Source organism: Perca fluviatilis, chromosome 3, assembly GCF_010015445.1.
Source record: "Perca fluviatilis chromosome 3, GENO_Pfluv_1.0, whole genome shotgun sequence".
Classification (NCBI taxonomy): Eukaryota; Metazoa; Chordata; class Actinopteri; order Perciformes; family Percidae; genus Perca; species Perca fluviatilis.
Window position 1 is genome coordinate 19,573,559 of NC_053114.1, and position 27,066 is coordinate 19,600,624.

A 27,066-nucleotide genomic window follows, 5' to 3' on the forward strand; every position below is an offset into this window, starting at 1 on the left:
CATAGTTGCACAACATTTTTTAACATTCTTTTAAAATGAAGTAGACTGCCATCTGGATGTAATTTCTGAATATTGATGCAACTGAAAGTTTAAAAAAAATGCCCATGACAATTTCCTCGAGTGCAAGGTGTCTTCAAACCACTTTGTTTCTCTGACCAACAGTCCAAAGATGTTTACTATAATGTAACACAATAAACCAAATTTGCAAAGCTGAAACCATCAAATATTTGGTATTTGTGCCTGAAAAACTGACTTAAACAATTAATCAATTATAAAAATAGTAATTTTCAGTTCATTAACTTGATTAATCAACTAATCCTTTCAGCTTATTTGACACTAAATTCATTATATTTCATAACATCTCAGCAGCATATTGCAAATTGTAACATAGTAAAGTCTTTTCCCTCTGACATTAAAAAAATACATTTTCTTTGCTTTCGTTGTGCTTTCTCTCTCTGATATCCTGAGTAATGTTGCGAACAGTGACCACACTCCTCTCCAGGCTATGTGAATGTGAGTGTACTGCTTTGTGAGTGTACTGCTTTGTATGCTTGATGCCTGGTAATTGCAGTTCATTTCAACTGGGAAAAAATATTATTCTCACGCCTTTCTGTGTTACGCCCAGAAGGCAGCGCTCTTTATGTGTAAAGTATCTGTCTCTCTGACATTTAGATTTGCCTTTTAAAGATGACATTTTTCAAAACTGGCATTTCTTCATATGTTTTCTAGCGGCGACAAAATTATTCTTTTACATCCCAGTCAGAGTGTTCATATAAGTGTGTAATTTATCCAACCTTAAGTTGTTTGGTTGGTTTGTATTCCTTTGTAATATTGCTATTATTTCATGATGCACTAAAATTGTTATCATTGTCTGATGTTGATATCAGTTTTTGATAGTTGTACCTGTCTGAACATCTTTACTCACATTGCCTAAAGAATCAATGCTTGTTTTAATAAATGCTTCCATTTTGTGGTTAAAATCAAAATCACATAGAAGTGTGTGCATGAGTTACCATTTCTCGGCAGGGATAGCGGTGGCTGAGGCTGGGAGAGTGCGGTCTCATCTGCAGAAAAAAACACAAGTGCACATTTGTTGTACAAGTATGATTTATGTGTGGCACAAATAACCTATAGCCACAGCTTCATAGGTTTGGATGGCAGTTGATAATTTTTAGTTGTATGCGGAAGGATAAATGGTGTACTGAATGCATCAAGGAGACATGCTCATCTTTGAATCGCTGGAGATTTCCAATTACTGCACTCTGGTGCCTTGCAATGGACCTTTATCCATTCTGCAAATGAGCATGCTATCCCTAAATAATTTCCTCAACAAAGATGGTGCTGCGCATTATGAAATATTCAGAACTCAATTTTCCTGCTCCATCAGACTTTGTAAAGATCCATAATTACATGATAATCCACAATGTAATTAATTTTGGTTACTTTGGGAATCTGAGTTCTCTTTATAGAAAAATGTTGAATATGTTGGTGAAATGGGATTAAGTTTGCTTTGTGGCATTTGTGATTGTTAGGGGATTATGTATGACAATCTTATTATTCCTTACATGTCTAATATCTTCAGGGTCATTCCAAAAGTCAGGACTAATGAGATAATGTAGCCAGACAGCTGATACATTGGTGGGTATTGTCGGTCAGACTTACAGACAATCATATAGTACATAAACGAACAGAGAGACAAGATTGAAAACAGTTATTAAAAAAAGTGCAAGACTACCTAGACACATAAACTTTCCTCACAAGTGACTGTAATCTTCTGAGAATGGCAGGTTTGTGTTAAAAAACCAACAGCACCACATCCCATAGTAATTTCAGATATGGTATAATAATAATAATACAAAGTAATAGAGCAGTATTAGAAACCAAAAGGTGAGGAATGGTGTTGGATTACGACTCGCTGGCCAAAAACGTGGGGTTAAAGTCCAGTTAATGTGCAGTTTACCTCTACGCTGAGAGGAGGCATGTGTCAGATTGGCATTTTAAAGGTAAATAAAAAGGGTCTGTTGTGTTTAAGGCAGAAGGCAAATTGGCCAACATGGTCATTGCCCATCTGTGTGAGCATACAGTGGTCCACAAATGAGTACAAGTATATTATCTGCACAATAATTTACATTGAATTGTGTGCCATAAAGAGTGTGCTTTACATTTCCTGCGTAGCTGCTGCCATATACTTGTAGAAGTTTATAATGTATAATACAATTTAGACAGCCCTATCTCACTCTAAGATATTTAAGAAAGTGGGCCATAAAAAAATCCCTTAGCCACTGGCTTTAAAACTAATAAAGTTAAATGGAGCCGCTGACATTTTTAGTATTGCATTATTGTAAGTCAGCCCTCAAACTGCACGTGTGTGTGCAGCCAAATAGGTAGAGCGTGTCAAAACAGCTGTCAGTCACTGCGACAGAACGCTCGGCATGATGATGTTAATGATGCTCTTGTTAAAATGTGAAGCCCGAGTGATAACAATGTTGAGCTTAAAGGCCAAAGCTGTCACAGCAAAGGAGAACAAAAAGCAGAGCGGAGCAGTGGAGAAGAGTGTGGAGTTTACAGATACAGAATGCGATACCACCTGTACAGATGCCGTGTTACACTTACATGGGTTTCTCTCTCTCTCTCTCTCTCCCCTTCCTACACTTTTCATGTTTTATAGCTTTAATCAAGGTGGATTTAATGTGGCTTTTTTACAAGACACATCTGAATCATCACCGGTGCAGCCAATTGCTTTTAAAGGTCTCATAATTAGTTAAGTGGGGATCACCTGCATGTGGTCAAGGGGTATCAGTTGATTTTAAAAATACATCTGTATGTGGAAGATCCAATTTTTTTGTCAGTACCTTGACAGAAACTACAGCATAAAGACAAAGGGACACTTCACGTCACTGAACATCCCTTGGAGCACAGTTAAGAGACATACGACAACCCTGAAGGAGTTACAAGCTTCAGAGGTTGAGGTCAAGAGACTGTGCATACAACAACAATTGCCTTGTTACTTCAACAGTCTTGGCTTAATGGTACTACAGTTAGCCACAGGGCATGTGGGAGACTCTGAAGTCAAGACCAAAATGTATCTTTTTGGTCATCAGACTAAACGCCATGTGACACAGCACATCATCATGAACATACCATCTCCACCAGGAAGCATGGTGGTGGCAGCCAAGCGGGTAAGCCAACTTGTGATGCTAACAAACCATCACCTCCCGTTAGCATTCCATTGACTGCCATTCATTTTGACGTCAATTTGACAGCGAATAACTTTACATCTGAAGCGTTTAAAGACTTTATTTGTCCATTGTTTATTTCTAAAGAATCACGACAATGTATAAAAGGCTCCATTACCTTGTACCTCACGTTATGGCTCCGTAGCAGACGTTTTTGTAAAAATAGGTTGTGTCATAACCGAGCGACTTGCTGTCGCAGTAGAGGAATTACCGTATAGTACAGGAGAAGCTTGCAGGCAGTTTCGACTTACATTAGCTGCTTAGATTTAATTACTAATGTTAACTAGCATTTTAGTTAGCAATAATTAGCCTGTGCCTATGTTATCTCCTTGATGTTCGTCGCCACCTTGTGAAGTCCAATATGCACTCTCTTTTAGCTCTGTTTTTGGTCTCTACCAACTCCTGAGGGAAATATATGGCTCTTTAGCTGCTAAATGCTACACCATGCTAGCAGCTAGTCACTAATTGTGTCCATTTGCTGTTTGGTGATGGTGGTAATGTACAGTGTTTTTTTTTAGCTTTATTGCTGAAAAGTTGGGGGCCGGACCGCTAAACAATGAGCTAAAACTCTTTACAAATCTCCGTAAAGCTGAGGGGAGCTGCAGATTCAGCAAAAAAAGGAAATGAGCAAAAAAGAATGGGAGAAATGCAATGTCCAGATAAGGCAAAGCTCATAGCGATCTATCTATCTATCTATCTATCTATCTATCTATCTATCTATCTATCTATCTATCTATCTATCTATCTATCTATCTATCTATCTATCTATCTATCTATCTCTCTATGTGGTAAATACATCAGGATATAAGGCTATGGGAGGATGTGGCCAGTTTTCAGAGTACTGTACACCTCAGTATGTTTTTAGTTATTAGTCATGTCCCTATGAAAAAAAGACATTTTTGTCAGCGTAATCAAACCCTGATATCCCTCATTTTCTCAACACCATTTGTGATGAATTCCAATCTGCAAAGTATTTCCGAATACTTTGCCCAAGGAGGTGTAATTTAAATAATATCAGTCACTGTGCTGCTGCCAGAATAAGAATTATGTCCACACTAATATCTCATCTGACACGCAGCAGAGGAAAGACTTTCCTCCTGAATAACAAAAATGCAATAATTCACCCAACGTTATTATCAACCTAATTATAATGGGAAATATAGTCGAGTTCCTTTTCCTTCTTGAATTCAGAACATATTAGCAAAATGATCAGTTATGTTAATCTTGTTCAGGATGGTTGACTATCATTCATTTAAAGACCACAACAGAGATGTTTAATGGTGTTGAATTAGCAGAGAAATTGGGTAAAAATGAGGCCACAAACTAAAACACATATTTAACAATACCTTCTCCCTGGTCTCATTTAAAGGTCACATGAACGATATAAATATTAAACATTTATATCAAATTTACCATTGTATGCAAACTAACCACACACCAAGAGTCATCCCATTTTCCAGACATATTTTCATAATTATATCACTATAACAAATTTAATGAGAGCAATCAGCACTGAACATTTTTGCCTCCAAGGAAGCAGAGGTCCCAGTCAGTCACAGAGGTACTTCTTGGTCATTCTCTATTAATTTGCAGAGTGTGTTCTCTGACTGTCAGGGTCTTGGCAGTGTCGTTCCCCAATGACTCCTACCTCGAAGCCCGCTGCACGAGGGGGGCCCTAATTAGACTCTCATGTGTATTTAATGGACTCGCTGCCTTTGGTCCTGTGAGAGAGCGCCTGATGCTACAACCTCTGTATGAAGGTCCCCCCACACATGGGAGTCAGTTTGGAGAGGAACTCGGTGTGTAACATGTGTGTGTGTGTGTGTGTGTGTGTGTGTGTGTGTGTGTGTGTGTGTGTGTGTGTGTGTGTGTGTGTGTGTGTGTGTGTGTGTGTGTGTGTGTGTGTGTGTGTGTGTGTGTGCTTTACAACCTCAAGCCAATGTTTTGTGTCCTTTTTCTCTGTTTTGTGTCTTTGTCCATTCTTGGGGGTCCAGGACTTTTCCAGTCTGTAAAGTACACAAAAGCAAGCAAAAACATACCTTTCGTTATCATCCTGTCGACATTCTCCTTTCCAGGCATGCACATTTAACTCTTGGTGTTGTTGACATTGGATTTACTTCCTCATTGTTCGAGGTCCCACACACCCCACTGCTGTATGTATAACAAATTATGTTATACAATTATGTTGATTTATATATACAAATCAACAACTTTTTTACCTCAAGTATTTTTTTTTCAGAACTTATTTAAACCCAATATGTGGAAACGTATTTAAGTGGTAATCCTTTCTTTTGTCACAAACTGGGCTTTCACATTGGATGAAAGTGACACTTTAAATGGGCTATGCATGAACATATATATTTTGCTTTCTTTTACCAAAAAGTCATTCAAAGGGATTATTTGTGATTTGGGAGGGGCAGCGCGGCAGGACCCTAATGAAAATCCATTGTATTCAACTGACAGCTGGGGTATAGGAGACCCTAAACAGAAGTAACGTATCATTTTCAGTAGTGGACTTCTGAAACATAGTTTAAATTCATGTTTTTAAGAAAGATAATAAAATTGTCATTAAGGATCAAGGTGATAAAACAAAATGAAGTATATGTTTTTATATGGAGGGCCTAGGATCTCAAGGACCCCGAACAGAACATTGGGGTTTAACCCAAATGATGAAACGACATATTTTCTCATTTTGTCCAGGTTTTGAGATATTTGTCTTTGAGATTTCTGCCTCCGCCAATGCAAATGGGGGGAGTAGACTGAATTTGTGCTGCTCGTATAGCATTGACAAGTTCAATTTAAATTCAACAACAACATGTCTTTCCAGAATTATTGTCCTGTTTACTCTGGAATATTTTCTATCATTTTTAAAATCATAGAAAATATGAAATATTTTTTCCAGGTTCCACCCTTATTGGACAGCTGTCAGTAGAGACTGACAGGAAACTAGAGGAGAAAGAGAGGAGTATGCAACAACTTAACTGGGGGGTGTTGCGGTTATATGTGTCTTAAACACTCGGCCACCAGCACACCTACATGGGTGAGTGCCTGCTGAACTCTCACCATTTGAATGTTTTCACTTTCAGAGTGGTCTGTTTTAATGAGGACAGACATCTGGACCAATCTCGCAATACAGGGCTGTGATGAATGTGACCCCTGTGGTAAGCCCTTGCCCTCAACCCCACCAGGACACATAAAGCAGTAGCACAGCCCCTGTTAAAGGGCTGCACGCAAACATAAATCGGTCCTGACGCTTCTTAGCTGTCCAATTTGCATGGCCCCTACACAAAGAGGCTAACGATGTTTTACAAGACAAACATGCCCGAGCACGTCCACAAAAACACAAATATTCGTGCAGGTAGATGAAAAGGTGGCGCTTAACTTATTATACAAATGTTATACCTGTGTTTTTTTGTGGACAGTACACAACATGCTGTTGTGTATGGCTGTCTCATGCGACTAAACCTTGAAACTACAAACACAAATTCGGAGAGAAAAAAAAAAAATCCAGACAAATAGATGAAAACGTTGAGAGAAAATCAAAAATCTTTAAAAAGTGTGTGAAATGAGAAAACACAAAGACAGAAAATAGAGAAAGAGCGAGACTGCCGATGGGAAAAGGCAAGATGAAGAGATGGGATTGGTGGTGAGATGGGAGTCTGGGTAGTTTTATCTGGTGGGCAGGGAGACGGTGGCGGGAGGATCTGTCTCTGTTAGAGAGAACATGGCCCTGTTATTAAAGCCATTCATCACTGGCTGAATATTCTCCCTTTAATAGCCTCTGTCGTTAATTACCCAACTTTGTCAAGATAGGGAGTCAGGGCTCTCTGTTTTCTCTGCCCACACACACACACACACACACACACACACACACACACACACACACACACACACACACACACACACACACATATGTGAACACACACACACACACACAACCTGTGTTGTTCCCTATTTCCAAAAATGCCAAACATTCATAAAAAAAATTTGTCATCATAATCTAGTAATATACACTCACAGGGGCCATTTTTCTGTATTATGAGCACTTTTACATGTAATTTATTTGTATTTTTATATTTCAGTATTCAGTAAAGGAGGTATTCTATGAAATTAAATTAAATATCTTTGGGGTTTGAACTGTTGATTGGAAAAATCAAGACATTTGAGGACATGTCTTTGGGCTCTGAGAAACGTGATAGACGGTTTTTCATTATTTACTGACATTGTATAAACCAAACGATAAATCAATTAATCAAAAATGACCAGCAGATTAATCACTAATGAAAATAATTATTAGTTGCAGCACTAGTCTACAGTACTTTGGTGGAAAAGGATCACAATGAGGTCTGGCCACCCCTGCTTTACTGCCACACTAAGCACCTTCTAAAGTAACAACAATAATCAAAGCTTTAGTCTGCTCTTTATATGTCTTTGGAAAGTTTCATCAGTGAGATTTTAATTCTGTTGTGCTAACCATGTCAGTTGCCCTGTGTAGAAGGCTGTAGGACCACAACCTCTTCCTCCTCCTCCCCTTTATCCCTAATCAGACTATTTTGTGATCCTTTTATAATTAGCCACTTAACTATCAGGCAGAATGGAACTGTGGCTGTAAAGCATTTACAAGGGTACTCGACAGAACACGCCAGCACCTTTTGTTTAGCAATTAGTTTGTCTGTGAAAGCGACAAGACAAATAGGCTGGGAGAGCATCTGGTGGCCTCGTAGCTCTTACTGCCCGAGAGAAAGAGAGAGGGAGAGAGAGAGAGAGAGAGAGAGAGAGAGAAGAAAAGAGAGGCAGAGAAGGAGGAAGAAAGAGGTTCAGAACCATTAAGCAACAATAAGGATCGTACCACAAGGATTTGCTACAAGGCTGTAAAGTTTACAGTCGGAGGAAACTGATCTGGAAATGAATAAAGCAGCTCTGACAAATATGATGATAAGAGACTCAGAGAGGGCTGTGTAATAGGGACCTATTTTTCGCACACTACTGATTAAGAACTGGCTAAGTGTCTGTAGAGATTCCCATGTGCACAATGCAGCACAGGCAGAGTTTAGTATGCGTCCCAGTAGGGTTTTCTTTAGTACCTAGTCATTTACATTGTAGTTATCCGAAGATAGAAGGAATGCAAGGCAGCATGACAACCGCTCCATTGATCCCTTTGGCCTGATTAGCTCACCAGTGTACCGTCAAAGCAAACTAATCAGATACATTGATCATGGAATACTTTTTAACGCTTCCCCAGGCAATAATACGATATTTTTTTCCAGTCAAATTACTAGTTAGTTATCTGTTATCAGATGAGATGCAACACATTTGGAATTTTTAAAATTTCCTGTGAGATGTCAGTATGAGTCAATGGCTCACATTGACTCATACACTCTATAACTGTTTACCAGCAAAACGGGAATGACAATAAAATGCCATTTAATTTACTGAAGCGTTGTCATAATTTCTGGTAACCTAGGTTTGTCAAGCTCAAAAGTAGGTGTTACTCACTTCTGTTAGGTTGGCTTCATCACCCTCTGCCACTTTCACATTTGTCCAGAAGAGGTTGCTGTGTTCCCTGCATACAACAGGAGGTGGATGGTTGTGACAGATCCCAAAGATTTCTTTTCTATGAGTGAGAGAGGGGGAATAAACAAGGAAAAGCTGAGTGTAAAATCACTGGAATTGAAGATCCATTTAAAATAGATTCTACTCATTGTTTTACTTAAACAGAATAAACAGTTAACACACTTTGAAAATGTCCAAATAAAACATGAATACGACAATGAAAGCTAATTCTAAACCAAACTGTGCTATTTGGTGCCTGGACAGCAAATTCTATCCCCAAAAAGGATCCAAATGTTTTCGCTTATAGTCGTCAGCCTGCAGCAACTCAACGCTGAACTCCCACTAATTGATTATAGATGTCATTTTCATCATTGACAGTAGGGGGCAGGATCCATACATTGATTAGACTTCCATTATGTGTAGGTCAAGTAATTGTACTGTGATGCCTATTAACACACAATTACACAGCTTTGGCGAGATGTTCTGACTCACACACGTCTATTTAGTTTTAGAGAACTGCTCCGACTGTACAGTCCATGACTTTTGAAAGGGGATTTAAAGGAAAAAGAGCTTGGCTTACATCTTCAGAGTTTAATATTCCTCATCCCATTTCCACCAATATCTAAACAAGCCCCACGACAGAGTCTGAACAGCTGCGAGAGATACAAGTCTCTCTCTGATACCCGTGTTCCCGTGACGGAGGTGATCAAACGCTGTGATGGTAAAACATCCCTTCCTGTCTGTCACACCCTCAGGCTAAACATCAGCAGAGCGCCTTGCAGCTGGCAAATGTTCTCTTGACAAAGTTAAAATGTCTCGATTAATATCTGACGACTCCGCTTTTTTGTGTCACTTATCCATGTCTCTGCTTTAGCTGCTTAACCATCTTGTGCTTTCTGCTGGATACATCCACCTTGGTAGTGTTACTGTACCAGCAGGGAAAGGATTCAACCAGTGGGAAGACTCCCTCTCTTGTTGTTTGATGGGTGTGCTTTGTACTTATGAAGCTTTGCACAATATATGAGATATGATTACATGTTTCTGTCCAGATTCAAAGGAATTTGTGTATCACTTGTGCATCATCAAGAGTTTTGAAATGTATAATACCAGAGTGGAATTAGAAGCGTAATAATGTGTCATTACGATACGTGACCACCAACTGATAAATGGCGGCAAAAAGGTGAAACTACTGCCATCGTGGCCTAAACATGAATTTTGTTTCACCAGGAAAATGTCCCCAAATGTTTTTGACTTGTATCCCCTTAAAACTAAGCAATTTGTACTTGTCACCCATAGTATGTATTAGTGGTATGTATCAATGATTCTTTAGTTTGAATATTTTTTTTTTTAACAAAAGGGAGAAATCTATTTAGAATTTCACAAGAAAATAGCAATCATTGTAGAAACGTTTGAAAAACAAATGTCATTTTTGTGTAGCAGAATATGTTTTTGCTTCTGTGCTATCCCATTAATCGTCTCAGGACTCCTCCGATTTATTGTGTGACCCCTCTGGAGGGTCTCGACCCACAGTTTGGGAACCGCTGCCCTAGGCGGCATCCGCTCGTGCCATCGGTAGTGTTTCTCCTTCTCGACAGTTAATGTCTCATCCGTCCATCAACTTTTAACCAGGCCTCATGCATGATAGCGTGTGACTTAAAAGCCTGGCTAGTCAGACATAATTAGCCAACGCCTAATCAGACAAGTCCCCTGCGCAAGGACACAAAGTGGATTGTGGGGAGCAGTGAAGGAAATCACGGTGGTTGACTCAGCAGAGTAAGACAAAGACTTAAAAGCAGATGAGGACCCCATCTGTGCTGCTCTCACATCACCAAGTACAAAACCCTTTAACATGAATTGATGGTCTGATGACATGCGAGCTCATTTAACTACAAATAAGACTTAAATGTAATAATATGAAGGATTCAACTTCCTTTTATTCTTCAAACAATCTTCCTCTCTCTACATTTCTGTGTTCCTCTTGTGTCTCTGTTTCCACATCTGTTCAATAGCCCCCCTGTTAATCATTTGTGTAGTGTTGCCTTTTTACTGGACCTCTGAGACCCAAACCCTGGTGTACCTGTTTGGAGTTTGATTAACACTGCATTTTAGTACACACTATTCAAACCCGGTGGAGGGAGCTTAAAAGGGTTGTGCGCTGAAGCTAATGTAGCCTGTGGTACAGGACAGATGGAGGAGTGATAAATGGGGAAAAGGGATGGTTGTGAGTCAATTCTTGTTGGCTTCATTGTGCAAAACAATTGGTCTGACGTGGAGATGCTGAGTTCGAGAGTGGGTTTTTTGAGGCGGTGTTTCTCGGGGTGGTGTAATCTAAGAGGAGAGGAGAGCACTTCAGAGGACAGGAGAGGACAGGACACCAGATAGGAGAGGACGAGACAGGAGGAGGCAGAACAGCAGTGCAGCCAGGTCGCCTCACTCTGTCAGTCCCTGAACACTAAAATATTCAAAAGCTTTTGTTTTGCCTAGTTAAACATGCACTGATGTGACACAAACTGTGAACAATGCCATTTCACACGCACGGGAATCCTCTCATTTTATAATTCATGGAGTGACGACTGCAGCCATGCCCCATGGTATAGTTTCAACAATATGCAGCTTGTACGTGCATATAGGGCTGCAACAACTAATCGATTATGAAAATAGTTGTCAACAAATTTCATAATCCATTAGTTGGGTCTATGTCAGTGGTTCTCAGACTTTTCGAGTCGCGACCCCCTAGGTTGGTGTTCGCGACCACCCCCACCCCCATCGACGACGAGAGAAAGAGCTGAAAACCGATTCTATTTCTACGATATCCGATTTCTACACGCCTCCCGCTGCTGATTTTGAGTGATTATTGTGAATGCCCTGATTAATACATGTAAACAAATAATGCTTTGCTTTAAAGGTCCCATGACATGCTGCTTTTTGGATGCTTTTATATAGGCCTCAGTTGTCCCCTAATACTGTATCTGAAGTCTCTTCCCCGAAATTCAGCCTTGGTGCAGAATTACAGCCACTAGAGCCAGTCCCACAATGAGCTTTCCTTAGTACTCATACTCATTATTTACCCATAATGTGAAATTTTAATGCCATGGGACCTTTAATGACAGTATATTTTTAGCAGCTAGCACCTAGCCTTGTCCAATGTGCTCCAGGCTCTGTGGATTTTTTGTGATGGTGACTTTTTCTCTCCCCCTGACATGCCAGAACAGCACCCTTTCTGCGTTCCTCAGGACCTCCTGATTTACAAATGAAGCATATGAATATACATAACACAACCTGTGAAAACCATTCCCCAGTCTAAATATGTTAATTCATTTTTTTTTCTGGTGACCCCTAGAAATTATCTTGCGACCCCCAGGTTGAGAACTACTGGTCTATGTTATGTTGCGCTGTGGCAACGTGCAGTAAGCCAGCAAATGCTAAGCCTTGTGTAGCTCACGTGATGAATTACAGGAGATTACGCTGAGAAAAGTGTACTACCCTAGTCGGGAGCACTTTACATTAAACTCTTCTTAGAAGAGAATTAGCTGCAAAATGTGTAAAGCTGATCTCACATGACACACCAGCACAACATCACTGCATGAGCACCTGAAAGGGAAGCATGTTGGAGCCATGGGTGAAGACTCACGGTAAATTAGTAAAGTTAACGTTACAAAACCGGCTACATTGAGCTGTCTGTCCGTCTATGTCTGTTTTTACTTCATTTTCAATGAGGAGGATCCGTTTGTTGTCTAGGGCTGATGGTGTGTCCGTCTCTGGCGGCAGATTTGTGTTTCAAGCTGTACTTTTTAGGAACAAATGAGCAAAGTTTACCATTGGGCTGAGGTTGTTTGTCCCTTTAAGTCAGGACAGAGTTTGTTGTCCTATCTGCTTATCTGTAACATATGTGTGAATTGAATGAAATTGAAAAGCTGAAAAAGTTGACTTTGAAGCCCTTGTAACTTTTTTTCCCCAACAGTGGCATATTTTCTTGCTGAAAAAGGGGACAGTGCACACTGTGGTAATATGAAACTCAGTTAGATGCAAGTACAAATGTGATGATTTGAGCTTATAGGTCAGTCTCCAGTTCTCATTGGACCAGACGGCATTCTCACAAAGTAGTTTAAAGAAAAATCTTTAAAGGTTATCTGAAAAGAAGAGGAAAAAGAAGTTTTAGGAAGAAGTTATTAGAGGCTCCAAAGTGCAATTACCTATCCTTCCCTGACATCAGTCTCCCCTTCCCTGGCTATAACCGATTGAAGCTCTGTCCAGAAAACAGCACTTTTTTTCTTTACTTACTTACTTACTACTTACTTACTTACTACAAGTACCTGACTGTAGAAGAAGGCAATGAAGTTGGTCACTACCTCGAGGCTGAAGGGCTATAAGTGTTAAAAGCTTAGTTTGCTGACTTCTTTTCATGAGACATGGAACAAAATAGAACAGTAACAGACAGACAGATACATATATGTCAGTCTGATATGGAAAAAGAAATTGCAGTGCTGAAATGCCAGAGAAATGTTTAGTTAAGAAGCTTGCCATTACACAGTTTGTTTTTTCAACAGTAAAACTTGTTGACAATGTCCTTATCCGAAATGTTTGTTTATGCTATGTATTTATGCAAAAACATGAATATCTGTCATTATATCATTTTAAATAACTCTAAAAATATTGATACTAATATATAGTGTGCACACTAATAGCATAATTTGTATTATTGTATTATAGCGTTATTTTTTATAAATTTTTATTGTTCACTGTATCAACTTTTGTGGAGTTTAATCACTCTCAAGAAAAAAAGGCACTGATTAGATGCTCCTAAAAAAAGATTTATTAATCAAATTAAAGTATGACTTTTCAACGTCACGCCTTCATCAAGTAACTCCTGCAATTGTACTTGAGAAAGAGTTCATAAAACAAACAAAAAAATGTTTTTTTAGGAAAAACAGATTTTGATAACTGAAACCTTTCTTTAAAAAAAAAAGGATCTAATGAAAATATTGAATCTTTTTTGTGAATCTGGCACCAGGTCCAGTGACATCTTCTATTTCTCTTGTTTCAATATTATTCATGTTCTCAAACACTGAAGAAGAACATAGAGATGCAGTGCTAACGGTGACTGTTGCAATGAATGCAATATGCACACAGTCAAAGTCATAGCTCACCTGTGAAGTAAATAATGCCTCAAGTAAGGAAAGAGACTGATCCCACCATGACTGACACAGGCCTTGGCTGGCTAAATGCAGTCTGTACTGGCTACCTGAACCCTAAAAACATGGAGACAGGGATTCAGCAAATACACGGTGATCATCCTACAGAATAAAACAGAAGGATACACACACCACACACACACACACACACACACACACACACACACACACACACACACACACACACACACGCTCACAGAATGCCTGGTATGTCATGAGCATGAATTATACATCTCTCTAGAGGATTTGTTCTTTTTGCTTTCTGCTTCTTACTCTGCTTCTTACCCTCTTTTTTATTTTTCCATTTAATTTTTCCTCTTTGTAAAAATCAACAACAATGTGATGATTAAACTAATGTAAATTTTTTTTTTTTTAAAAGCAGTGTTTTTACCATCAAAACACTTCAGTCAGCCGAAAAGGTTTGAAATGATCTGCATCAAAGACATATGAGCGGGAGTAACAGTGAATGTTTTGATCCTGCCATGGATACCTCTATGCCCAAATCTTTTTTTCTTCTTCTTTTTTGTGTCTGCATGTTAAATGTAAGCAAAACCTATTTTTTTTTGTCGTTGAGGTAAAAAACGAATCCATCTAAAGAATTTTTGAAAATGTCTTATTTTAGAGTGTTACTCTATGCAGTGAACTAATATATATATATATATATATTATATATATATATATATATATATATATATCTGTCAAAAGATTCATGGTGAAATGCTCTAAGTCGCTCATGATGAATAAATGATTTCACCGTCACTGTGGGGAACCTAATTCCTACTGACATTTAACGAACATGTTTTCAAAAGATGTGGAGGTATGGGTCAGCAAATTAAACTGTGGCAGTACATGTTGTGTGTGTGTGTGTGTGTTCACATATGTGTGTGTGTGTGTGTGTGTGTGTGTGTGTGTGTGAGCGTGACGGTCTCAGATAAAACAAACCCTATACATACAACAGCCCAGGGACACTCCAACCATAATTGTGCAGGTGGCATTTTAGAAATACTCACACAACAGGGGTCAATTTCTCTTCAGGTCAGTGAGAATGACATCATCAAACTACTATTAACTCTGCAAACAATCCTAGCGCTGCTGCGTCTGTATTGACAATGGATTCCTTCAAAACAAACTACAGGCTCCGAGCTTTGCCCTCAATCTAAAACCATAACCTCGGAGTGAATAACAGAGAAATGCCCATCTAGGCAGGAAGGACTGACACCGAGGAGAGGAGAACTAAAAATGACACGGCAAACAAATCTGAGCAACCACTTCCCCCTCGACTCCAGCCGCCCCCCCCCCTTGTTCTTTCTAGTAGCTTTCTTGTTCTAATACCTGTCTGCCAGTAATTCTCTCTCTCTCTCTCTCTCTCTCTCTCTCTCTCTCTCTCTCTCACACACACACACACACACAAGCAATGCATGTACGTACAAAAGTGCTTTGTTTCCTTTTCTCTTATTCAGAGATACTGTATCTCGTCTGATTAACCCGTTAACATGATGGTTCAACACAGAGAATAAGTTTCGCAACATGCCTTGTGAATATGACCTATTCAACGTGGCCTTGTTTTAAGATGTGAGCTCCGCAGAGGTCCAGTGAGCCTGCAAGGGCAAGGTGTGTATTGACATACAAACATGAGGAAAGCGTCCAGATGCAGTCCACTGTTGTTCTGTAATAATAGCTAGCAGCCTTGCCGTTAAATAATTAATGCGGTCTATCCAATACAAAGTGGACGGCATGCTGACTGCACTCCACTGCTCTCCATCTCCTTCTCTATCTCCCCTGATAGACACAATGCGCATGACTGTGCTTATTTTTTGTTTGTTTGTAATATTAGCCTTTTAATACATGTTTATAGTAATGTAATGATAATGATAAAAAATAATATAACCTTCCAAAGCGGCGGTAACAAAGTGCTACACAAGATAATAAAAATGAGATTAAAACAGGCATTAACACAGCTAATAATACTTTAATACCACCATATAACTGAGATGCTCACATCCACTCATGCTCCTTTTTTTGCAAATTACCTCTGCAGGACTACTATTATGAGCTATGTAAATGAATTATTCCTTACTTTATTTAACATGGTCAAAGTCACGTTGTGATGAAAATATTTATTTAAAGATAGGCAGCATTTAAACATTGTCACAACTAAAAGGGCAGCGTGCAGACCTCTGCCGAGGTCAATAGTCCTTCCAGTCTTCTATGACATGCAGATCTGCAAGCGCAACCACTATACAGTATATATGTGGATATATTTCCAAAAAATATTCTTATTATATATATAGTCTTTTTATTATGTACTTCTTTTTTGGATATATTTCACATAATTAACATACATTTGTGAAATGTAGGCAATGTAGGCATTGTATTATTATTATTTTTTTTTTTTTTGTCAATATTAAAATGTACTACCATCTACTGGATTTTAAGACATATGGCATTTATTCCGCCAAGGCCAAATGCCCCTATTTCGCGATGTTAACAGAACTGAAAAATAAGTTGTTAATCTGCCCCGTGATTTGGACCCACTTCAAAATCTTATGGTTTCTTCCTTGCCACTTGCTACACCCCTCCACCAAGTTTCACGAAAGTCGGGCAAGTATTTTTTTTTCCCGTAAACAGACAATCAAACCAAACCGAAAACATAACCTCCTTGGTGGAGGTAAATAAATACCAACAACATAAATGGGCCATGACAACTGTCACATGCTACTAGAGTATCAACAAGCGTTATGGATTCAATCTAAGATCACAGATCACAATAATCTGCCACCTCTTTCTAATTATTATTCTGTTGTTGTTGCTCGTTGTGTCAAGTTAGTAAATTCAGAATACTTGTTTCCAATAAATACACAATAATCAAAAGTATTAATTCATTTAAATATAGATATCATTGACAGGCCCACTCAGTACAGAAGAATATATTCTGTGACATAACCTTTGTTGAGGCCAAGGTGTTAATGAAAAAGCTAAAAAATTGATCTTAATGGGTGAACCAAATCTTAACGATTGCTTGGCCCGGTTTGCCCTCCCATTGAGCACATTTGTTTTTCTGTGCTGTTTTTTTTTTTTTTTTTTTACAAGAAACAATCTTATTTGGCATTACAGTGCAATAAAAAGCACAGAAGCACATCGAAGGTTGTGGCAGGAGGAGTCACATGATCAATACCCTCTCCACCCTCCTCTCCTTGGCCCTTCCACCACTTTTCTTCCTTTCTCCCCTCACCACCTTTCCTCCCAATCAATTAACTTCCCCAAGTAAACAGATCTGTCCCCATGCTCGCTGCTCCCTGCTGTAACCCGATATTAATTCTCCTGCTTCTCCTCCTTGTCCCAGCCAAGTCCGAGAGAGAAACCAGATACCTGACAGAACCTCCTGCTAACTCTCTTCCAGTGTTTGTTGAGGTACGAAGGCTAAATAAAGACCTGTGACATCATCTGCACATTCTTCATCATCTTCCTCATCACTGACAACATGACCTCTGAATGGGTCCCGGATAAAACATACAGTGATCTGTGTAAAAATGCTGTCTACTCACAACAGGACTTTATAGCACTAATATGAAAACAGTATTCCTCATTTGTCAACTTTTCGAGATGAAGAAGTCTTTTTAGCTTTTAGCTGGATGACCAATCATCTTTCACTGGATTTTAAAATGTTTTAACAAAACTAACTTTAATAAAAATAGCTTTAACACATATTTTCACCCATACATCGCACTTGATTTAACTACAAACGGGTGTAGCACACAATTCTGGGCCCTGTAGAAAGGCATTTTCTATGGGCCCCTCCCCACATCCATAGCTATTCATTTTAGTATTTTTTTGCGCCTTCCTCCCATGAGGGACCTGGGTACTCAGTCCCCTTTTTCCCCCAAGTCCAACGGCCCTTGCTACAAAAGTGATAATGCCACATCCGTGACAGAATGTAAGTACACGGACTTCAGTACAATTACTAAGGTACTAGTACTTTACTCGAGTATTTCTAAGAATGACTCTCAACAAAAGTCTCTCACAGCTGTTCAACAAAGGTCTCAAGGATGAAACTGAACACGGGATGTTGTGGTTACATGGCATGCACGGTTATATGACATGCACTGTAACCGTTAAGCTACCACAGCATTTGCAGAAAATTTTATGCAAAAGGTGATCAAATTGGAAAATATGATGCACATCCTAATGCTATAAAGTAGTTACAATAATATCCTTACATGTTAAAGCATCACATTCCTTTGACACTTAAATTACATTTTTTTCTGCTAATTCTTCTGTACTTTTACTAAGTAAAATTTGAATTTGAATGCAGGACCTTTACTGGTACTGGAGCTTTTTTTTTTTTACACTGTGGTATAAGCTACTTTTTCTTCAGTAAAGGCTCATCTGAATACTTCTTCCATCGCTGCTCCACAGCCCACACTGTAACAGGTATTTATAATCGCACAGATTCATAGAATGGACTTCTCTTTTATTTAGACCTCCATCTGGAAAGCCAGTCTGCCCAAACAATGCTGCAAATGTGTCCTGTTTGTTATTAATGAAATATGTCATTACGCTGCACTAAAATAACAAGTGTTGAGACCTGAGCAGATGCCAACTCTATTTAGACAAGATTTATGAATTTTAGTTTTTTTCTCTAAAATTACAGTATGTAAAATGTTGAGAGTGAAGAGGCTCTGCTAAAACAATTTACAAAAATCGTACTCCAAATGAACCCACCTTCCCATGATCTTGCCCGCTCAATAAACTAGGTGACTACAACAGATATTCCCATGAGTCCTTGAACATAAAATTGTTCATTCTTGCAACACCCCTGCCATCGAGAGTGAAGATGCAGGCAGGACCAATCTATATCTCCTGTGACCCTCAGCAACATGTCGTTATGCTTGCTAATCAGATTTAGAGACAACAAGTGGAAGGATGGCCTCTCTGGGCCGTTTGCTTTCACAAATGGATCTTCTTAATATGGGAGATTAATAGACTACTATCTAATCTTCCCTGTGATTGAAGCTATGATCTAGTTACAGAGAAACATGATGGATGTTGAGGCGCTGGCACATGAGAGTCATGTTAACCCTTTCAAGATGGAATGCAAGGTTGCTTTATTATTAGTTATTGACTGTTAAAAGACAATGCAGAGCAGCAATCACAATAATGAAGATGTCTGCAGGGCGGATGGATTATTAGCAGCAGTATGCAAAATGGCTTCTTTCAGCTCCCAGCTGTGTCAAATGAGAATCTGAAGTAATTCTCAAAGGTAAAGAAAATCATTATGCTTGTCTTGAATATTTTGTGTGTGCTGTTTGTTCTACTATGGTATTCACTATGCATCTTTTTATAACTTATTTTTCTTTGCAGAGGCACATAGATCTAGCTTCATCAAAAAAAGATATATGTTTTCATTTTTTATTCTTTTTGCCTCAGACTATATGATTCTACTGTACTTAAATCACATCTGTAACAGTTATCACAAAATACACATTGGTTCAGAACAAAAGATAATAAAGTAAAACCTCTTCCTAATTAGATCCATCTGGGTTGTTCTTTTGCACCAAAGAAATCAATCTATTGCTACCTGCAAAAAACAGACCTCACACACATTATTAAATATATATTTGTTGCAGTGCCAGCGGTAAGATGAGGGTTTGTAATTATGTTTACTGGATCAAAAGACCAATATTTTCTCTTGTTGTAATGGAATTCTCTACTTCAATTGTCTCAGTTGTTTGATGTTGAACAGATTAAAAAAATTAAAAACGCCCATAAGATCAAAATTCATGTGGATACAAAATGATTAACCCGATCTGTATTGTATTGCATTTTCTATGATTATACTTTTATAATATGTATGTGACAATGACAATCAATAGACAGACTCAATGTCAGGACTTAACAGTGTCTGTACAAACGGTGACTGAAGGTGTCCTTGATAGAAAGATGACATCTCTGACTACCTGGATGGATCAATACAAATACACAGAGAGAGGACATTTATGTGACCTGTTGAGGTTGAAACAAGAACAATTCCAGCTGTTGACTGGAAATCACACAGTACATTCAGGTCTTCAAAACTTAAATGGTGGAGCTTTCCAAAACATCTTACTAGAAATGTTGCTGTGCTTTAAGTCCCATTTTATGTTTAGTTAAAGTGCTATTTTCAAGGTCAATATTGAACCTTCAAACTCATCTACATTGTTCACTAAAAAAGGAAAAAGGGCCGCCAATGCCTCTCAGTCAGAGATGTTCTAATTTCTGCAGTATATTCTGCTGTAAAAAAATAAAAAACAAAACGATATCTGGATGGGTGTAGCACCATCATTGTAAGGCCCTGTGAAAATCACAAAGAAAAGCTGTCATCCCCAATAGAGGCCGTGTTAGTCACTACAGAACCATAATGACTGATGCCTTACAGGCAAACTACTTATCAGGTACTTAACAGTCCGAACTTACAATACATCTGCCATAGACCGAGGAGGGACATGACCGCCTCCTTCATCTCCTTTTCCCTTTTTCTTTTTCTTTTTCTTTACTTCCATCTCTCTCTCTCTCTCTCTCTCTGTCTCCCTCTTTCTCTCTCTCTCTCTCTCTATACATCTCTCCCTGTTTCCTTTCTGCTTCTTGTTTCTCTCCCCCTTCTCTCTGTTCTCCCAGGGAGCCAGCTGGGAAACTGGCCTTGGGATACAAGCTAGAAGCATACAACCATATGCTAGATATTTTCATGGAAGGTGTATGTGTGTGTGTGTGTGTGTGTGTGTGTGTGTGTGTGTGTGTGTGTGTGTGTGTGTGTGTGTGTGTGTGTGTGAAGAGCAAGCAGGGGGAGGGGTCTTATTTCTTGTTGAACTGTACTACAGTGTAATAGCTAAGTAGGACATTTATCTGGCAGTGGTTTGTCTTCCCCTGTTGTGCTTGTGAGTTGCTGTGTTCCCGCTCTATCCCACAGCTAAATGCCTTCAACATGGAGAATTTCTGTTGCTTTCAAACACACACAACACAACACAACACACACACACACACACACACACACACACACACACACTGCAAACTGTACAGGCAGACTGCTGAGAGGAAGCTGCTAGAGACACTGACACAGCTTGCTCATTAGACAGTTTCTTCTTGGATTCAGGCCAAATATCTGCAGGTCATAAACTCACTGATGTAACAGGCAACGCAACTCACTGATCTAGGGAAGTGTTCAAAAGCTACACATCTCTTTTTAGGACTGCCTTTTATCAACATTTACTAAACACATGTCACATTTTGTCCATGAATATTTTTCCTTAATTTGAAATGTCCCAACTCCTCTGTACTGTGCAGCCACTGCACTGTAAATCCAGATTTAGTTGTAATTAAACTTGTTAGTGGTCATTAGTTATTATTTCATGTTTTTTTAAAAACCATATTCATTACTAAATCACATTAGTTGTTTGTAATAATCAGCCTAAGTATGCAGTGCACAGATCATATTAAGCAGAGATAAGGATCTTAAAGTGCTCATTTTCCCTTTCCTTTATTGTGTTGTATATATTTTTTGTGCATGTTATAGGTTTACAAAGTGAAAAAGCCCAAAGTCCACCCCAAAGGGACTTACCATCTCCAACAGAAAACACTGTTCACAAACTGCTCCAAACAGCTCTGCTGTAGTCCACCCTTTACTTCCGTGACGAACGTGCGTCACTTTGTAACACATGTTATAATGCTCGCCTAGCTGCTAGCGTGGCACGCCCTCATACTCTGCAACTGATTTGCTAGCAGTGCTGACCTAGGCTACTGCGCATGTGCGACTCCCAACAAAGATGGAACAGAAGTGAGATGCCTCACTCGGTAGCTAAAACGGAGAGCTCAACACACAGGGTGAAAAGAGGAGCTGCAGCAATGTGTAGTACAACTACTACTCAAACAAGCTTGTAAGCATTTGCAATACCACTACGTAATAGTTCCACATACAGATAATCATATCCATTAGTTTCTTTATCATCTATATTTACTGTTAACTTTGGAAAACTGGAGACATTTTTGTATCATTTTAGGACACATCCTGTAGCCTCCTTCTCACTGCCCTCCACCCCTTTACATGCACACTTTTTACCCCCTCAGGCTAAGAGTAAAGGGGCAAGCTCCATCTCTCATTAACCTACTGGTTGGATAAATCAAAGTGCAGGGCAGAGAGGAGAACCTCAGCCTCGGCCATTCAGATAAGAAGAACACCCAGCTCATAGCCTAAAGCTCAGTGATATATGGATCTGCAGAGGCTAATAGCAAAGTATTGACAGGGAAATGGTGTGCTTATCCTGCTCCTGCATGCTGGGGAGAGGTCCCCAAAGCAGATGGGATACACTTTAGGGAGAGGGAAAAAGGAGGAGGAGGGTGAAAGGATGAGGTAGAACTGTACTGGGACAAATTAGAGTCTTTATTGCTTATTTCAGCTAATTTGTTTCTGAGTTTGAGTCTTCAAACACACAACAATAGGTTTCAGTTCACTCTGCATATAAACAGCTGTATTTCTGTCTAAATTAGTGCTTACATTTTGACTTTTCAGACAGCCAGAGATGAAAGTCTCCCTCATTAGTTTTAAGTAAAACTCTTTGATGGACTTGGATATGTTTTCACAGGTATATCCTAGATTTTATTCCAAAATTTAGTTGGAGAGTTGAAGCGGTCCTTAAAAGTCAAGATTAATTAAAAACTACCATGTTCAAGAAAGCGTTACTGGACAATAGTGAGTGGATTTACATTTACAATTAATGTCACAAGTTTTGTGGGTGTGAGTAAATGCCAGTGCATCAAATCACTTATGGCTTGTTGGAGGCAAGAGGGTCCTTGGCTTTTTAAACTCTCTCCTAATTTTCTACTCATTTTCCACGTCAATCCATGGAGGTATATTCTTCATGCCTGCACACAGAGGTACCAAAATACAAAATACACAGGCTACTGCCAGCAATACTTTTCTCTGACCAGAAGCAATAGATCAAGCTGTAGGCCGTCCTCCCATTGGTGGAGTCTTTACTGCCGGAGTCAGTAGGTTATCGCTGTGGGACCTGCACCTTGCTCTAAGTACCAGCTTTATCAAGCACAACCAATCCTTTCTCTGATGCGGCTGTGGATGCAGGAGATGGGCCCTAATGGCAACACTTCATCAATCCAGAGAAGATGTACGGAGAAACTGCAGCCTCTGATGTCAGATAAAGATGTTGATACTGTTCGGTTACAGGACCACCAGGAATAATTTGGTTAAAGCCTGCAGTGCACCGTGGCTGTAGGAGTTAAGAGCTTGCAACTGTCAGCTGACATTCTTAGAGACTGATTCAACAATGCTGAGCCTGTCTGACGTACAAATACAAGATTTACTGTATGAGCCGAGGGTGCTGCTATAATGTAGGAATCAGCAGTGTTACACAGCAGTGCTAGGGAGGAGGCAGGAGAATGATGCTGGTTTGTGTGTCATTTGGAGACACAACAATACCGCTGTACGGCCACCAGGGGACAGACAGGCTGACCGTGTTTGATTGATTGATTGATTGATTGAATGAATGAATGAATGAATGAATGAATGAATGAATGAACGAATGAGGTATCTGAGTTAAATACTCACTGAGCCCCATTTCACATAAGCAGTCAAATACCTTACATCAACAACCAGTCAATGTCTAAAAACACACATGAGGAGGAATGCCTTCCTGTTCATCAAAATGCTACTTGTGAGTGCTGGTACGTTTCATATTTTGTTCATATGTTGTTGGAAAAACCAGTTACAGTTTCTTACATGGCTATGAAATCTTGTCTACACTCTGAACTAGCATTTTGTTTTTCATGGTGATTAAATTCGTGAGAGGATCCAAACCAATGCACTGAAAAACTTATGTTACTGTCAACTCTGGAATATAATGAGCATGCATCTGCATCAATGAGCACCAAGGGCAAAGACAATGCACCATCCTACTCTGCCAAATGCCTCTGTTCCTCTAAAGGAGACCACATATGACCATCTTTACATCTGGATGCCAAGCACTGTACCGGGGCCTGTCTATGACCATGATTACCCACTTGACATCTTTATAGCTCCATGACAGACATCCTCTTCGGCAGAGCAGGAGAGAAGTATGGAGAACGCCAAAGTGGGCCCCCCAGTGCTGGTGTGGGACATCAGAGTTTTGTGTTGAAATAATTAGCCTGTTTAGCTGCCATCTGGGCTCTGGTTGCTGGCGTGTGGCATGAGCCAGGTGCTTCATGGGTAATACCACAGAGAGACATACAGCAGATGCTCATGGGTAGAGCTGCCCACCTTGGCACAGATCTGGAACCAGCTAACCCCTATACAAATCTAAGTAAAACCACAAGAGGGAATACAGACAGGACTGGTGTGAGGACAGTTCCTTGAAGCATGCCCATTTGAAAGGATTTAAACAATTACAATAATTAGTCAAGTGTAGTGTAGTCAATATCTAAGACGTTCCACTTCCGGGATTGCTTCCGGGAATGTCTCTCTTTTTTCGTCCGGATGTCTGTTACCTTCGCTTTCTTTATGTTGGCATTTTAAACTCCAGTCGATTTTAGGGACTATGGTTAATGCTCCTCAGATCTCTGCAGGGTAAATCCAGACAGCTAGCTAGACTATCTGTTGATTCTGAGTTTTCTGTTGCACGACTAAAACAACTTTTGAACATACGTACACTTACAAAACAAGCTCCTTCCCGAGGCTATTTTGCAGCGGCACCATGGCTCCATCCGGGCATTTAGCGCCACCCAAGATGATTGTGATTAATTTAAAGGCATGTCAGTAAACCAGAGCTCGTTTTTCTCCCATCCCGGAATGCTGTATGGACTAGCCAGACCCTCCTCCTCCGCAGCGCTGTGGAGGAAGATCTGGCAATGTGAGACTAAGTGCGATGAAGTCTGCATGAAGCAAAAACTAAACTTTACGATTCCGTTAAGAATAACTCAGCAACTTAACAATCTAACCCAGCAAAAATCTATGAAATTGCATTCTGGTCAGAATTGAACCTCCGATAACTCCTCTCCATCCGACATAAAACACAAGCCAAACAAATCAAATAATCAACTCTCTTATCTTTGAAAAGCAGGTGCAGTTTAATTGCTGCCCTGCCCCTACGCAGCTCAGATTGGTGAATTTAAGGTTTAAACATTTCTTTTGAGCAGTTCAGTAGGTTGGTTACTTGATAAGGCCCCTGGATTTACTCAATGAGGTAGAAAGTTCCTGAGCAAGCAGCAGGCTTGTGGTTGTTGTTCCCAGAGGGCTGGGAAACCGTATCTGCCCTGGAGGAGCATCCTCTTTGGTAAGCACTTCTTATCCAGGCCATCACTGCAGGCCGGGTAATATCCAGTAACTGCAGCTTTATGTGCGATCCAATACTCGGATCAATCCCTAGGACAGGAGGATTGCCACTAACCCCTAAGATCTCTTTCTCTCTTGTTTTCTCTGTCTTCTAGTGAATCTTCCCCTGCTTTGATACTGCAGCAGAAATCATGAAGTCATTTTCAAGATGGAAACATTGCTCTATATATTACTCAATTTCACACAAAATGCCATTTTCAATAGAGGTAATAGGTCAGAATGTGTGTTGTTTTGTATCTGACCATGAATTGTTAACCATTTAAATGTCTACTTCAGACTTATTTTAGTAACATGAAGCATGGCGAAATGAAAAAAAAAAAAACATGTTGGTGTGAAAATACTACACTGTAATGTCTATGTGGAGGTGTGTGTGCATTCTGTTTGTTTTGGGAGGTGATAAAATGCATAGGTTTGTATTTCTGTATTTACAGTATGATTAAGCATGTGTGTGCACGCAGGCTTGTGTTTGAGTGTGCTCACGTTTAGAGAAAGCTAGAAAGACAGTTATAAAGAGAGATGGTGAGACTAGGAGGGAGACAGTGGGTTTGAGACTTTGTTTGAAACTTCCAATACTTTGGGGAGTATTGCCCCATATATTGTCCCGTGTGACTGAGCAGAAGAAAGATAGAGTGAAGCTAAGATATGTGGCTCTCGCAGAGCATTTCCCGCGCTCTCACTGAATATAAATGGATAGTCACTGAGATTAGTTTAACGTGCACTGCTGCTCTCATATAAAAATAACATTACATGCTACAAAATGGGCATTGTACATATTGTTTAGAGGTGACGCTTTCAGCTGAGATTCATCAAACAAAACCACAAAGATCTTAAGATGTGACTATGGATAACTGCAGATGCCTGTTATTTTTTTTTAAATCATTATTTAAAGGTATGTAGTATATATTCTGTCAAATAATGTCAAATAACATTTAACATTTTAGGGTGAATGGCTGACCTCATTTTTTGTTTTCATCTGATCACAAAATGATTCAGACTGATCAAAAAGAAGAAAATACTTGCGTGATACAGGTGGGATCAATATCTGCCATTAATTCCACAACAAAAATAGTCATCATAAATGATTTAACTAGAGAATCAGTTTGTCATCACAAGTAGGACGAATTAAATGAAAAATATAACCTCATTATGTGTCGTTTGTCACACTGGTATTACTGCAACCTAAAATGATTATTATTCTTTTTCCAATTAATAAAGATTTTAAAAAAGAGTTGACACTGTGACTAAAAAAAAATATATATATATATATATATATATATATATATATATATATATATTTTATGTAGTGAATTAAACGTGGAAAGATTTTTCTTGCAGGTAACAGAGGAAAAAAACATTTGAATTCTCCAAGACAATTGCAACTGACAAATATTTTACAACAGACACGCAGTTTAAGACTAATCAACAATAGAAGTTTCACTTACCTCGAGTAGTTTTAGGAGGGTCAAGACCCCAGAGCTGGTGTAGAACAGGAAGGTTGCGCACATCCTCTCCTTTCCACACAAACGTCAGAGGCCACGAGGCAGCTAGCGGTGCTCACAGTAACAAGCATGGGTGCTATGGAGGCGTCCAGGCGGGCTGGCAGCCGGGCTGTCGGAAGGGCTGGTCAATCAGCCCCGGCAGCAGAGACAAGGGGACAGGCACACAGGGAGAATGGCTGAGCCGGAGTGGGCTCTGCTTGAAGGCTTTTTCGCTTCTCCTTCCCTGAATGAAA

At 39.5% G+C, this 27,066-nt stretch overlaps 1 long non-coding RNA gene across 1 annotated transcript; it reads right to left on the reverse strand.

Moving 5' to 3' along the window:
* Positions 1-760: 760 nt before the first annotated feature.
* Positions 761-27,066, reverse strand: LOC120556360. Its single transcript, XR_005638844.1, has 4 exons — positions 26,777-27,066; positions 8,733-8,850; positions 5,167-5,242; positions 761-1,064 (listed from the first exon to the last, which is right to left on the reverse strand). It is a non-coding gene; the product is annotated as an uncharacterized LOC120556360 (long non-coding RNA).